Source organism: Mustela nigripes, chromosome 1 (genome assembly GCF_022355385.1).
Source record: "Mustela nigripes isolate SB6536 chromosome 1, MUSNIG.SB6536, whole genome shotgun sequence".
Classification (NCBI taxonomy): Eukaryota; Metazoa; Chordata; class Mammalia; order Carnivora; family Mustelidae; genus Mustela; species Mustela nigripes.
The window spans coordinates 257,612,564-257,625,466 of NC_081557.1; the positions used below are offsets into that span (position 1 = coordinate 257,612,564).

At 35.2% G+C, this 12,903-nt stretch overlaps 1 pseudogene; it reads right to left on the reverse strand.

Annotated features, from left to right (window-relative positions):
- Window positions 1-12,903, reverse strand: part of LOC132001674 (transmembrane protease serine 11C-like) — a 70,283-nt pseudogene that overhangs the window by 48,361 nt on the left and 9,019 nt on the right.

Consider the following 12,903-nt stretch of genomic DNA (forward strand, 5'->3'; position numbering starts at 1 on the left):
TCCCTCACTTTAGTATTTTTCCATGACATTGACTTATTAAAGACACTGGGTCAGTTGTCTTACAGGATACTCTCTACCTGAGACGGGAGAAGAAATTTGTGTATTTGTGTTTCAAAAAACTTTTTTTATTATTTTTTTTTATGTTAGTCACCATAGAGTAGTCATTAGTTTTTGATGTAGTGTTCCAAGATTCATTGTTTACATATAACATCCAGTGCTCCATACAATAGATGCCCTCCTTAATACCCATCATGGGGCCAACCCATCCCCCCTCCCACCTCCCCTCTAAAACCCTCAGTTTGTCTCTCAGAGTCCTTAGACTCTCTTGGTTCATCTCTCCCTCCAACTTCCCCCACTTCATTTTCCTTCTTCTCCTAATGTCCTCCATGCCATTCCTTATGTTCCACAAGTAAGTGAGACCATATGATAATTGACTTTCTCTGCTTGACTTATTTCACTCAGCATAATCTCCAGTCCCGTCCATGTTGATACAAAAGTTGGTAGTCATCCTTTCTGATGCTGAGTAGTATTCTGCTGTATATATAGACCACATCTTTATCCATTCATCCATTGAAGGGTATCTTGGCTCTTTCAATGGTTTGGCTTTTGTGGACATTGCTGCTATGAACATCAGGGTACAGATGACCCTTCTATTCACTACATCATTGAGGTAAATACCCTGTAGTGCAATTATAGGGTCATAGGGTAGCTCTATTTTTAATTTTTTGAAGAACCTCCACACTGTTTTCCAAAGTGGCTGTACCAACTTGCATTCCCACCAACAGTGTAAGAGGGTTCCCCTTTCTCCACATCCTCTCCATTTGTTTTTTCTTGCCTTGTTCATTTTTTTCCATTCTAACTGGTGTAAGGTGGTATCTCAGTTGGTTTTGATTTGAATTTCCCTAATGGCTAATGGCGAGGAATATTTTTTCATGTGTCTGTTTGCCATTTGTATGTGTTCATTGGAGAAGTGTCTGTTTATGTCTTTTGCCATTTTTTGACTTGATTATATGTTTTTTGGAAGTTGAGTTTGAAAAGTTCTTTATAGATCTTGGATATCAGCCCTTTGTCTGTAGTGACATTTGCAAATATCTACTTCCATTCCATGGGTTGCCTCATTGTTTTGTTGACTGTTTTCTTTGCTGCATAGGTGCTTTTGATTTTGATGAAGTCCCTGAAATTCATTTTTGCTTTCATTTCCCTTGCCTTTGGAGATATGTCTTGAAAGAAGTTGCCATGGCCAATGTTGTTCTCCTCTAGGATTTTGATGGATTCCTGTCTCACACTGGGGCCTTCCATTTTGAGTTTATCATTGTGTATGGTGTAAGAGAATGGTAGAGTTTCATTCTTTTGTATATAGCGTCCAATTTTCCCAGCACCATTTATTGAAGAGATTGTCTTTTTTTCCATTGGATATTTTCCCCTGTCTTGTTGAAGATTATTTGACCATAGTGTTGAGGGTCCATATCTGAGCTCTCTACTCTGTTCCATTGGTCTGTGTGTCTGTTTTTGTTCCAGTACCATGCCGTCTTGGTGATCAAAGAATTTTTTAAATAAATATTTTTTGTGACAATTAGACTCATATGTTGCAAGAATAATACAGAAGAAACTCTGGTATATTTTACCCAGTTTTCCAATAATAACAAATTGCAGAACTATAATACAGTATCATAATTAGGGTATTTATAGTGATATGGCCAAGGGACCTAGCATGTCCATCACAAGGGTCTCTCACAGTTTGTGTGTGTGTGTATGTGTGTGTGTGTTTTAATAGCCTCATCAACTTGCCTTCAGCCCCTTTACCCTTCTTTATCCCCTGGCAACCACTAGTCTCTTCTCCTTTCCTATAATTTTGCCATTTCAAGAACGTTATATAATTGGGATCCTATAATATGCAACTTTTAGATTTTTCTTTTTTTCACTCAACAAAATTCTCTGGTGATTCAGGTTGTTGTATATATCAATAGTTGTTTTAAATGTTATCAATGTTGTTTAAATGTTTAAAATGGTTTTTTTTCCCCAAAATTGCTGATATATGTAATAACTCTTTCTTTGATATGTCATTGCAAATATTTTCTATCATTCCATAGGCTGTCTTTTTGTTTTATTATTTGTTTCCTTCATTGTACAGAGCTTTTTATTTCAATGTAGTCCTAATAGTTTATTTTTGCTTTTGTTTCCCTTGCTTCAGGGGAGTTCTCTAGAAAAAAGTTGCGATGGCTGATATCAGAGACATTACTGCTTGTGCTCTCTTCTGCAATGTCCTTCATCCACTCTGAGTTTATTTTCTGTATGGTAAAAGAAAGTGGTCCAGTTTCATTCTCTTGGATGTAGCTGTCCTGTTTTCCCAACATCATTTGTTGAAGAGACTGTATTTTTACCATTGGATATTCTTGCTTCCTTAATTGATAATATAATTGTGGCTTTATTTCTGGGCTCTGTATTCTGTTCTATTGGTCTATATGTCTATTTTTGTGCCAGTACCATAATATTTTGATTACTACTGCTTTGTAGTACATTTGAAATCTGGGATTATGATACCTCCAGTTTTGTTATTCTTTCTCAAGATGGCTTTCACTAGTCAGAGTCATTTTGTTTCCATACAAATTTTAAGATTATTTATTCTAGTTTTGTGAAAAATGCTGTTGGTGTTTTGATAGGGATTACATTAAATATTTAGATTGCTTTGGGTAGTATGGACATTTAAAAAATACTTATTCTCCAAAATCATGAGAACATAGTATCATTCCATGTCTTTGTGTCATCTTTGATTACTTTCATCAATCAATGTTTTATAGTTCAGGGTGTGGGTGTTTCACCTCCTGGTTTAAGTTTATTCCTAGGTATCTTATTAAATTTGGTGCAATTATAAATGGCCTATATTGTTATTTTGAAGTGAGTTTCTTGTAGACAACATATGGTGGGGTTCTATTTTTAAATCCATTTTGTTAAGATCTGTCTTTTATAGTTGTATTTAGATAATTTACATTTAGTGTAATTATGGGTATTTTAGGGATCAAATCTGCCTTTCAAATACCTTAATCAAAACATCTTTAAGAATCTCTGGGAGATTATTTATTATTATTCATAGACTCATGGGATTGTTAGAGGCATGGGATGGCATACACAGTCTGGAAACAGTAGTTGAATAGAGTAAGAGAATAACAATAATAAAAGCTTTTAGAATAAACGATCATATTATTTATTTTTAAAAAGATTTTATTAGTTTATTTGACAGAGAGAGAGATCACAAATAGGCAGAGAGGCAGGCAGAGAGAGGGGAGAAGCAGGCTCCCCGCTGAGCAGAGAGCCCGATGTGGGGCTCAATCCCAGGATCCTGGGATCATGACCTGAGCTGAAGTCAGAGGCTTTAACCCACTGAGCCACCCAGGTGCCCTGATCATATTATTTACAAATTAAGAGGCAACTTTATTCCAATGTATCTATGTTTCAATACTGTTAAATGTTTTTCTTTGGAGCACACAAAATGTGGGTGGAAGAAATACCTCTTTACAAATTGAGTAGTTTACTGTATTCATGTTTATTAAGCATTTTCTATGTGTAAGACATTGGACTAGGCAAAGGGTAACAATGATGAACAAGATTACTAATAAATGTAACTTGCAAGAACTGTAAAATATTAGTTTTGTTTTATGTACTTATATACTATATTATTATACTTGTTTGCAAGTATACTGGTAGTACTAGTTTGGGCTACCATAACAAAGTATCACAGACTGGGTGGCTTCAACAAAAGAAATCTATTTTCTCACAATCTGGAGGGTAGAAGTCTGAGGTAGGTGCTGGCTGGTTTGGTTTCTTCTGAGTTCTCTCTCCTTGGCTTATAGATGACTTTTCTCCTTATGTCTGTCTACATATCATTCCTCTGCACATATTGTGTCCTAATTTTTTTTTCCTGACTCAGAGAATGCAAAAATTTATTTTCTCACAGTTCTAGAGGCCAGAAGCCTGAGATCAAGGTATTGGCAGGGTTGATTTCTCCTGAGATTTTCCTCCTTGGTTCATAGATGGCCATATTTTTCACATGGTCTTTCCTCTGTGTATGTCTGTGTCCAAAATTTTTCTTCTTATACGGACACCAGCCCCACTGGATTGGGCCCACCTTAATGACTTCCTATAATTTAATTGTCTCTCTAGAGAGACCCTATCACCAAATACAGTCAGATTCTGAGGTTTCTAGGGGTTTGGATTTTGACATATGAATTTTGAGGGGACACAATTCAGTCAGTAACATATTTTGGATTATATACTTGATATTGTATATTTTATATTTTATATATAATATATCCATATGTACAATATTCCATGTATGCTTGTATGTTTGTATCTATGTTTGATATCTGCATGTCAATGTATGTTGAAATGACCATACTAGATATTGATTAGTTTTTAATACCCACATTTGATTTTTATTTGACAACAAAATCAAATGCCTATAAAAATTTATTTCTAGTTACTTAATAGTCATTCCCTGAATAGATGATACTCCCTAAAGAGCTAATGTTAATTAGATATCCAATGCAGGTGAAATTTTCAAGTCTTACGTTTTAGAAATTTTATTTTACTTAAAAACCACTTTGATCATTTAGATATATTTTGTCTAAATTATGTTTTTACCTTGCACATAAAAATATCTTGATATTTCTATGAAAGTATCATGCCCATGAACATTTTGGTTCATTATAAAATAAAAATCCCTAAAAGACACTTCATTATGAAAAATGTTTTCCTCTAAATATCTACAATCTGGCCAACTCATTGAGTCTAAAAGAGTGTTTAAAATTTGAGGGAAAAATAAATGACTAAATTACATGGTAAAACCCTGGTAACTTAAATTCCTGTTATCCTCAAGCAGCCTTGTCCACACCCACATACATATGCCTGTATATTTTATTCAGTACAGCATGCCGTGGAATAAGCCTCAATGAAAATGTGATGATTGTAGTATGAAACTGGTGTCAAAATCTTGGAGTATATTTTTTATTCATCTCAAACTGTGTCCTTCTAATAGATTGAACTATCTAAAAATGGTGCTTTTGTAGGTTAAAAACTCAAACATTGGTAATTTTATAATAATTCACCCTATAGCAACACAAGTACACTTTATTTATTGTATCCTCTAGTCATAAGCTAATAGAAAGTGATTCTTGTAAACAAGAATTTGTTTAATAGGGAGATTGACTTCAATCTGTAGTGTTCCTAACAGGAGAGACACATACCCTCTTGGAACTAGAAGGGACTTTGCAAATCACCCATTCTGGTTTCCCAATTTTAAGAGGACATGTAAGACAGTATTTTCTCTTCAGGACCTTTCAAATCTAGGGCAGATAAGTATTCTAGGTAGAGATTAGTCCTTTGGTTATTATCGGCATATTTAGGATTAGAGTTAGGATTAGGATTCTTTTCTTATCTCTAGAAGGAAAGTTAAGTTGTATGGGCCACTCTAACAGGCAACTCTCACTTATCTTATCCAAAATGTGAGATCAGGACAGTGGTTTTACTATCTGATTTACAAATGTAAAATTTTGGTTAATGAATAAAAATTAATTTTAAAGGCAAATGAACTAAGTGTTTCTGTCATTATCACCTGAGGTTTCTAAGATACAGATGTTCTTCCTATTTGCAAAGGGTGTTAGTGATTTGGAAGGTAGTTTCCCCTGTGTGTTTGTGTGTGTGCACACACGTGTATGTGTGTGTGTTCCCGAATTCAAAAGGAAAATTAAACTTCATCAATGTCCAGTTATTCTAAGTATTCTTCTAAAAACAATGCCAGATATATAAATTCCATGTTCCCAAAGTATTATTACGTGGAATGTTGGTTAAAAATAGACTACTTATTTGACAGAAATTGGTCTTGGGTGTGTAGTTTACATGAGCAATAGAAAAACCCATTTTGATTTCAGCAATGTCCTTAATTTTTTCTAATTGTTTTACTATTCACCAAGTATATCCTGAAGCCATTCAGGTGCAATAATAAAATGATAGTGATACTGAGAATTATTTAGCAATATCAGAAAAAGTGGCTTTCTGGTGAGTTGTACTTTTTATTAATTCTTGAATGATGAAACCAGAGTGTGTCTACACATTATTTCTCACATGTGTTTATGGAGCACAAGGAGTTGAGTGAGTTAACATGGATATAAAACACATTAGAGCCAAGATAAAACATTTTTACTAGATTTTTTGTTAGTCCATAAACATTAACAGTTAGTCCATAACATTAACATTTGGAAAACATTTTTGGGATTCTCTTATAGCTAATTAAGCTAAATATTAACATAAAAATGCGAAGTGACTGACTATTAAAGCTGTTTATTGTGAAGTTACATTCTGGACAATATAGTAAACCGTTCACCTAGAACCTAGATGTTGTAAAGATATGGCAACCAGAAAAGTTGTCTGAGGATTTTGTTAAAAATATGGGCCAGGCTCAGTGGGTTTATCAAGGCCTTCATTTTGTTGAGAGTGCTAGGAAACACTGTCACGCATATGTGAACATTCATCTTTGTCTTAATTTGATTAGCTTAAGAATCAAAACAAGTATTTTGTTCATATGTGTACCATGGAACAAGTCAGCGGATTTGTTGACTTTCAGGCCAACTGCTATCAGAGCATATGGCACAGCTAATGGGACGACAGGAAATCCTCTATTCTTGTTTCCAACTAAAATTTTATTTTTTTATTTAATTTTTTTCCTTTTCACAAATATTTTTCAACTATTTAAATCACATCATTAAAAATGTCTAGCAGTGAAACTTCAAAAATTAAAAATTAAGACTTAAACTTCTTGTGAACATAAATATTAATGTCTCTATTATCAGCCTGCATCATTAGAAATACATACATATAACTCTCTTGTATTCTTTCAATTTTCAAAATGAAATTCTTAAAAGTAAAGTGCCCCAATTTCACTTCAGCAGTTTCAGCATACTTTTCATGAATGCTGTAATTTTGCTGGAATGATTTCTCACAAAAATTATCAAACAAAACAGATTCTAATGATGAAAATTTATCAATCTTAATCATTCTTGTTTTTCTTTTATTTGGGATATATACTGCTCCTATTTTTTATTTTAGAGTTTTATTTATTTGAGAGAGAGTGCGTGTGCACGTGAGACAGAGAGAGCGAGAGAGAGAGAGAAAGGGAGAGAGAGAGAGCGAGAGCAAGAGAGAGAGCAGGAGAGCACAAGAAGGGATAGAGGCAGCGGGAGAAGCAGAATCCCCACTGGCAGCGAGCCTGATGCGGGACTCAGTCCTGGGACTCCAGGATCTTGACTTGAGGTATAAGGCAGCTGCTTAATGGACTGAGCCACCCAGGTGCCCTATATTGCTCCTATTTTTATAAAAAATCATTATTTTAAAGAATTTTAAAATACAAATGGAATTAACTGATTTGATCCTTTCAGAGACTTTCAGAGCGCTTTCTGAACATTTACTAATTAGTTTTGTATTAGTAAAACATGTGCTCCATAAAGAATAAATAATTCTATGAACTAAATGGAGGCAAAAGAACTCTCACTTCTTGTAACTGAGGAAGCAATGGGGTTCCCTGGTTTTAGAAGGATAGTGAGTCTTTTCTCAGTTTTGCTTTTTGTGAATTTTGGAGACAAACAGCTGTTCTCACTCCCAGTATGTTCTCTCTCTCATTTGTCTTTGTAAATCCTACTCATTCTTCTTCTTTTTTTTTTTTTTAACTTATTTATTCTCTTAGAGAGTGAGAGAGAGTGGGAAGGAGGAGCAGAGGGAGAGAATTAGCAGCAGACCCCCCACTGAGTGTGGAGCCTGACATGGGGCTCCATCTCATGACCTTGATCAAGATCATGACCTGAGCTGAAACTAAGAACTGGACACTTAATCAACTAAGCCACTCAGGTGCCCCAATCCTAACCATTCTTTATGGTTCGCTCAAACCTTACTTTTTCCATGTGGACATCTCAAAATATACTGCTTTATCATCTGAAGCTCACAAACTCCTGGGATCTTGCACCTTGTGAAGTTACTTGTGCCATCATGGTAGTTAAGCTTTTAAGTAGAGAGACTTCACAATGTATTGAGGCAGAGAGACCCTGAAGTAATTTTGCTTAGTTTGGAGGTGTTTGAGAGTAGTGGGGACAGTGGTCCATTTATTCTATGACTCTAAGAAATGTGCGGAAAATGTGAGAAATCTGGTTGACCTGTTGGAAACTTTGCCAGCAGTTAGTAGCATGATTTGTTAAGTTTGAATCAGACATAAAAATGGGAATGACCTCTGAGAGGACAGGTGTGGAGGGTTGATAATGCCTGCAGACCAGATGGGGCAATGTGTCTCTCCGGAAAGAATGGTCTGGACAATGGTGACTGTAGATTAGCCCCTTTGCCCCAGTCCTTTGGCACTGTGTAAGCTAGAATACCTAGAACTTACATAATGGGAAAGAATATGGTAACTTGACTGAGAAAACCCCAAACTATCTAGGAAAACCCTGGACTGACCAAATCTGCCAGGAATTAAGTATATAGTTACCACCATTAGGCAGAATGGAGGCTTGAAAGAGACATAATTAAGAAAATTGCCTTTGGTGGGGGGCATGCATGCTTCATTGTAAGAAAACACACCAGCTAGAGCAGCACGTTTGAGTGTGAAGTTTAAAATTGAGGCAGCTTTTAAGTTGTACAGAAAAGAGGTTTTCCAAAAAGTTTTTGGTTTTAAGCAATGAGATGCTTAGAAGTACTAAGGAAAGACATAGGATAGTAGTTCAAAGAGAGTATATAGAAAAAAGATGCCATAGTAAGAGGTTATAAGGAAGTTTCAGCTCTAAGTTTCCTTTTAAATTCCATAATTTATATGTCTGAAAGTATCTTCCCTATACATCTAACATTTGTGATAATGTGTACTAGAGCATTTTAGAAAACTAAAGTGCTACAACTCTAAGTGTTCACTTTAAAAGCTTTAAAAATAACCAAGTATAGGTTTGAAATGAGAAAGATTTAAAAACTAATTTTAAAATAGAATTAATCAATACATTGACATATGAACTAAGTGAAAACTTAAAATATTTTGATAATTACCAAAATATTTTGATAATTATGAAACAGCATAAAATGATGTTAAAGATAAAATATAAAGTGAATAACGCAGAATGCAAAGTAGTTTTGTATTATTGTTAGAGGAGGTCGTGGAAAGGATGTGACCGCAGGTTGACCCTGGAGCAGAGTGAGCTGTTAGAGGCCCTGTACCGCCCCCCCAAACGCCGCCACACTGTACCCATGGACCATAATTTCTGCCCATGGTTCCCACAGGGGGAGCCATATTCGAGGTTGCAGCCTTGAGAGAACACTGTGTTGAGACCTTCTGGACAGGTTATGTGACTGAATCTGGTTGATGCCTTTACATAAGCTGTTAAGATTCTGTCTGGGGATGTAGAGGTTTACTCTGGACCAGGTGCCCAAGACTAGCCTCATATGGAAGTTCCCTCGCTTCTTAAAATTTCCATCCACCCGTCTGGAGTGGTTTGCCTCTTTCTGCTGTTGTTCTGTGCACTCTGTATAGGGAGGGGCCAGCTTGCGAATCAACAATTATGGTTACAAACCAAGTAAAATTATATTTATGTTTAGAAAAAAACAGAAGAGAATTTGAAAAACTAAAAGTTGATAAAACTGTCAGTGTCCCTTTTTTAAAGCTTTTAATTCCTTCCCATTATTTTATTTTATTTTTTGAAGATTTAGAGAGAGACCAGAGAGAGAGGGGAGAGAGAGAACACATGCATGCGTATACGCAGGTGAAGCAGGGAAGAAGCAGAGGGAAAGGGAGAGAAATCCCCAGACAAACTCCTGGCTTGGGCGATCCCACCACTTGAGACTAGGACTTGAGCTGAATTCAAGAGCCTGTGGTAGTCCAACCATCTGAGCCACCCAGCGGCCCCTCCTTCCCATTATTATAACATTACTTTCAAGGTAACATTCTCTGAAAATGAAGGAGTGTTCAAAAAATTTTTTTATTTACCTATTCATTTTTATCCACTTTTAACATTTCAGGTCTCCTTTAAAAGTAAATATAAAATACACACTATCCACTTTCCTATCCAGTTTTCAAATAGAAAACATTTAATGAAAGAAAGGTTGGGAAAGCCATAATGGATAAAATAGAAAAACACCTCCGTGTTTAAAAAGCGCTTAGGGAAGAGGAAATATTATTGGTTTTTAAACATAATGAGCCATAATAATAAGCCATAATAAGACACTGTTCTGTGTAAAAATTTTTATTCACGATACCAAGAAAACTAGTTTAAGAGGTAATTCTGGAATACATGCAATTAATAGTTTGTGAAGTAATATTTATAGATTTTATTAATATATATGTATACTCATTGTTGATAATTCATTCTAAACTATTTTTGTAAAAATTATTTAATAAAAACAAATATTAGTCAAATTCTCTAATTTTACCTGAAAATAGTTTTTTTGATTTTTTTGTTAATGTGCATATGATTGTGTTTCTATAAGTATATGTAATTCCTTTAAGTTCCATAATTGTATATATTTGAAAGTATTTATATCTATGTCCATGTCTCTGTATGTAGCTAGCTGATCCATTAGCACTGTAGCATTTCTTTCTTTTTTTTTTTTTTAATTTATTTACTTGACAGACAGAGATAGGCAAGTAGGCAGAGAGGCAGGCAGAGATGGGAGAGTGCTGGCAGAGATGGGGTGGAGAGCCCAACTGTGGGGCTTGATCCCAGAACCCTGGGATCATGACCTGAGCCAAAGGCAGAGGCTTAACACACTGAGCCACCCAGGTGCCCCAGCACTGTAGCATTTCTTAACTGAGCTTGCATACTAGGAAAATTTTTTGAAAGAATTTTACTAAAGTCTAGAACAAATCTACTCTAGATTATTTTTTCCAAAAGTATTTTGATTTTAGAAGCTATAATAAAAAATAGCTGCATATAAAATAAAATTTCCTGTGGCTACAATCTCCACCTACTGAGAAGAAATGTAATTTTCCCATAAATGTCTTTGAATTTTAACTTTAATGCATTCAGAGACTTTCAATGAATGTCTGTTATCTGTTGTACGTCCTGATGGGAATTCTGAGATAAAAGTCAACAGCATTTTAATTTATTGAAAATTTAAATTCCACAAAGATTTTGTAGAAAGTCTGTCTTTGTGTGTTGCATGATTGTGTGGATTTCACGAGAAAGCTATGACCTAAACTAGTCATGAGATCAATTGCTGTATATTTTTGTCTTCTCAGTCCCAATGATTACATGATTCAATATTGTTGAATCCCATAAGAAACCTAATGTGTAAATGCATATACACAAATCTTGCTGTTTTAGATGTTTAAAACTTACCTGAGAAATTAAAATCTAGTATGTCAAAATGTAAGATCCTATTGAATTTTTCCATATGTACATAAGTAGTTGAAAATACATACTCACAAACTGGTAAATATTTTCTTTTAGTTGATGGATAATTTCACATTTGCTTAACACAAACATTATTCTGAAGAGTATCCTCATAGGTTGTGCCCTCTAGTTCTTATTCCTACCATTTTTTTGGCCTCATTTACAGTCTTTTTATTGGTCCACTTTTTAAAAAAAATTATTATTTTTTTAAAGATTTTATTTATTTATTTGACAGACAGAGATCACCAGTGGACAGAGAGGCAGACAGAGAGATGGGGGGAAGCAGGCTCCCCACCAAGCAGAGAGCCCGATGTGGGGCTTGATCTCAGGATCGCAGGATCATGACCTGAGCCGAAGGCAGAGGCTTTAACCCACTGAGCCACCCAGGCGCCCCTATTGGTCCACTTTTAAATTATTTAGAAATTGTCAATTTTACCTTTAAAATTTAAGAACATATTTTAGAGGAGCATAATAAAAATCTCTCTCTCTCTCTCTCTTTTTTTTTTTTTTTTTTTGGGAGGCAGGATAAAAGAATCCCTCTAATTAGAGAGCTCTTTCTCATGAGAGAGTTATTCTTATTTTTTAACTTCCTTAATGTTGCCACTGAGGAGAGTCTTATAACTATATGTTTCTATGCTGACATTTATCCTTCGGAGAATATCAAACTATGAAAAAACAAAAAGTCACACTTATTGTTGGTTCTCTAGAACTGGTGGAGAAGAAAGGAAGTCTTCATTTCAATCTCTGCCATGGGTAAGTGTTAGCATAAAATTAAGAGCATTTCATGCTGTCACTGATGTTTCCTGAGCGAGGTTTGGGGGAAAAAAAATGAAGTTACAGTCAATTTATATAAAACAAGTTTGAGAAGTATATATAAAAAATTCTAGAGAAGGGATTACAAAATCTTCAGAGTTTTAGAAAAGGAAAGTTTCCTTGTTCTGATAAGTGTTACAAGTCAAATAGGATTTCTTTTTTTACCAGAATAATATAATTAGATAGACTTTAACATCTGGAGAATAATTTTAAAGATTTTTTAAAAAAATTGATTCAAGGGGCACCTGGTGGCTCAGTGGGTTAGTCTCTGCCTTCATTCAGCTCAGGTCATGATCTCAGGGTCCTGAGATCAAGCCCCGCATTGGGCTCTCTGCTCATCAGGGAGCCTCTCTCTCTCTGCCTACTTGTGATCTCTGTCAAATAAATAAACAAAAATCTTTAAAAAAATAAATAAAAAATTGATTCAAGTAGGTGGTAAAAGCATATTTTTGGAGCTAGTGTTGATTTAAGAAAATCTTTATTGTTTGTGATTTCAACAGTTCTTTAAAATCTGTATCTTATTAAATTGCTCTGACTCTCAAAAGTAGAGAGAAAATGATATATTTAAGACTGAAAAGAGGTCCCCATTAGCTCGAGGCACCTGGGTGGTTCAGTGGGTTAAGCCGCTGCCTTCAGCTCAGGTCATGATCTCAGGGTCCTGGGATCGAGCCCCGCATCAGGCTCT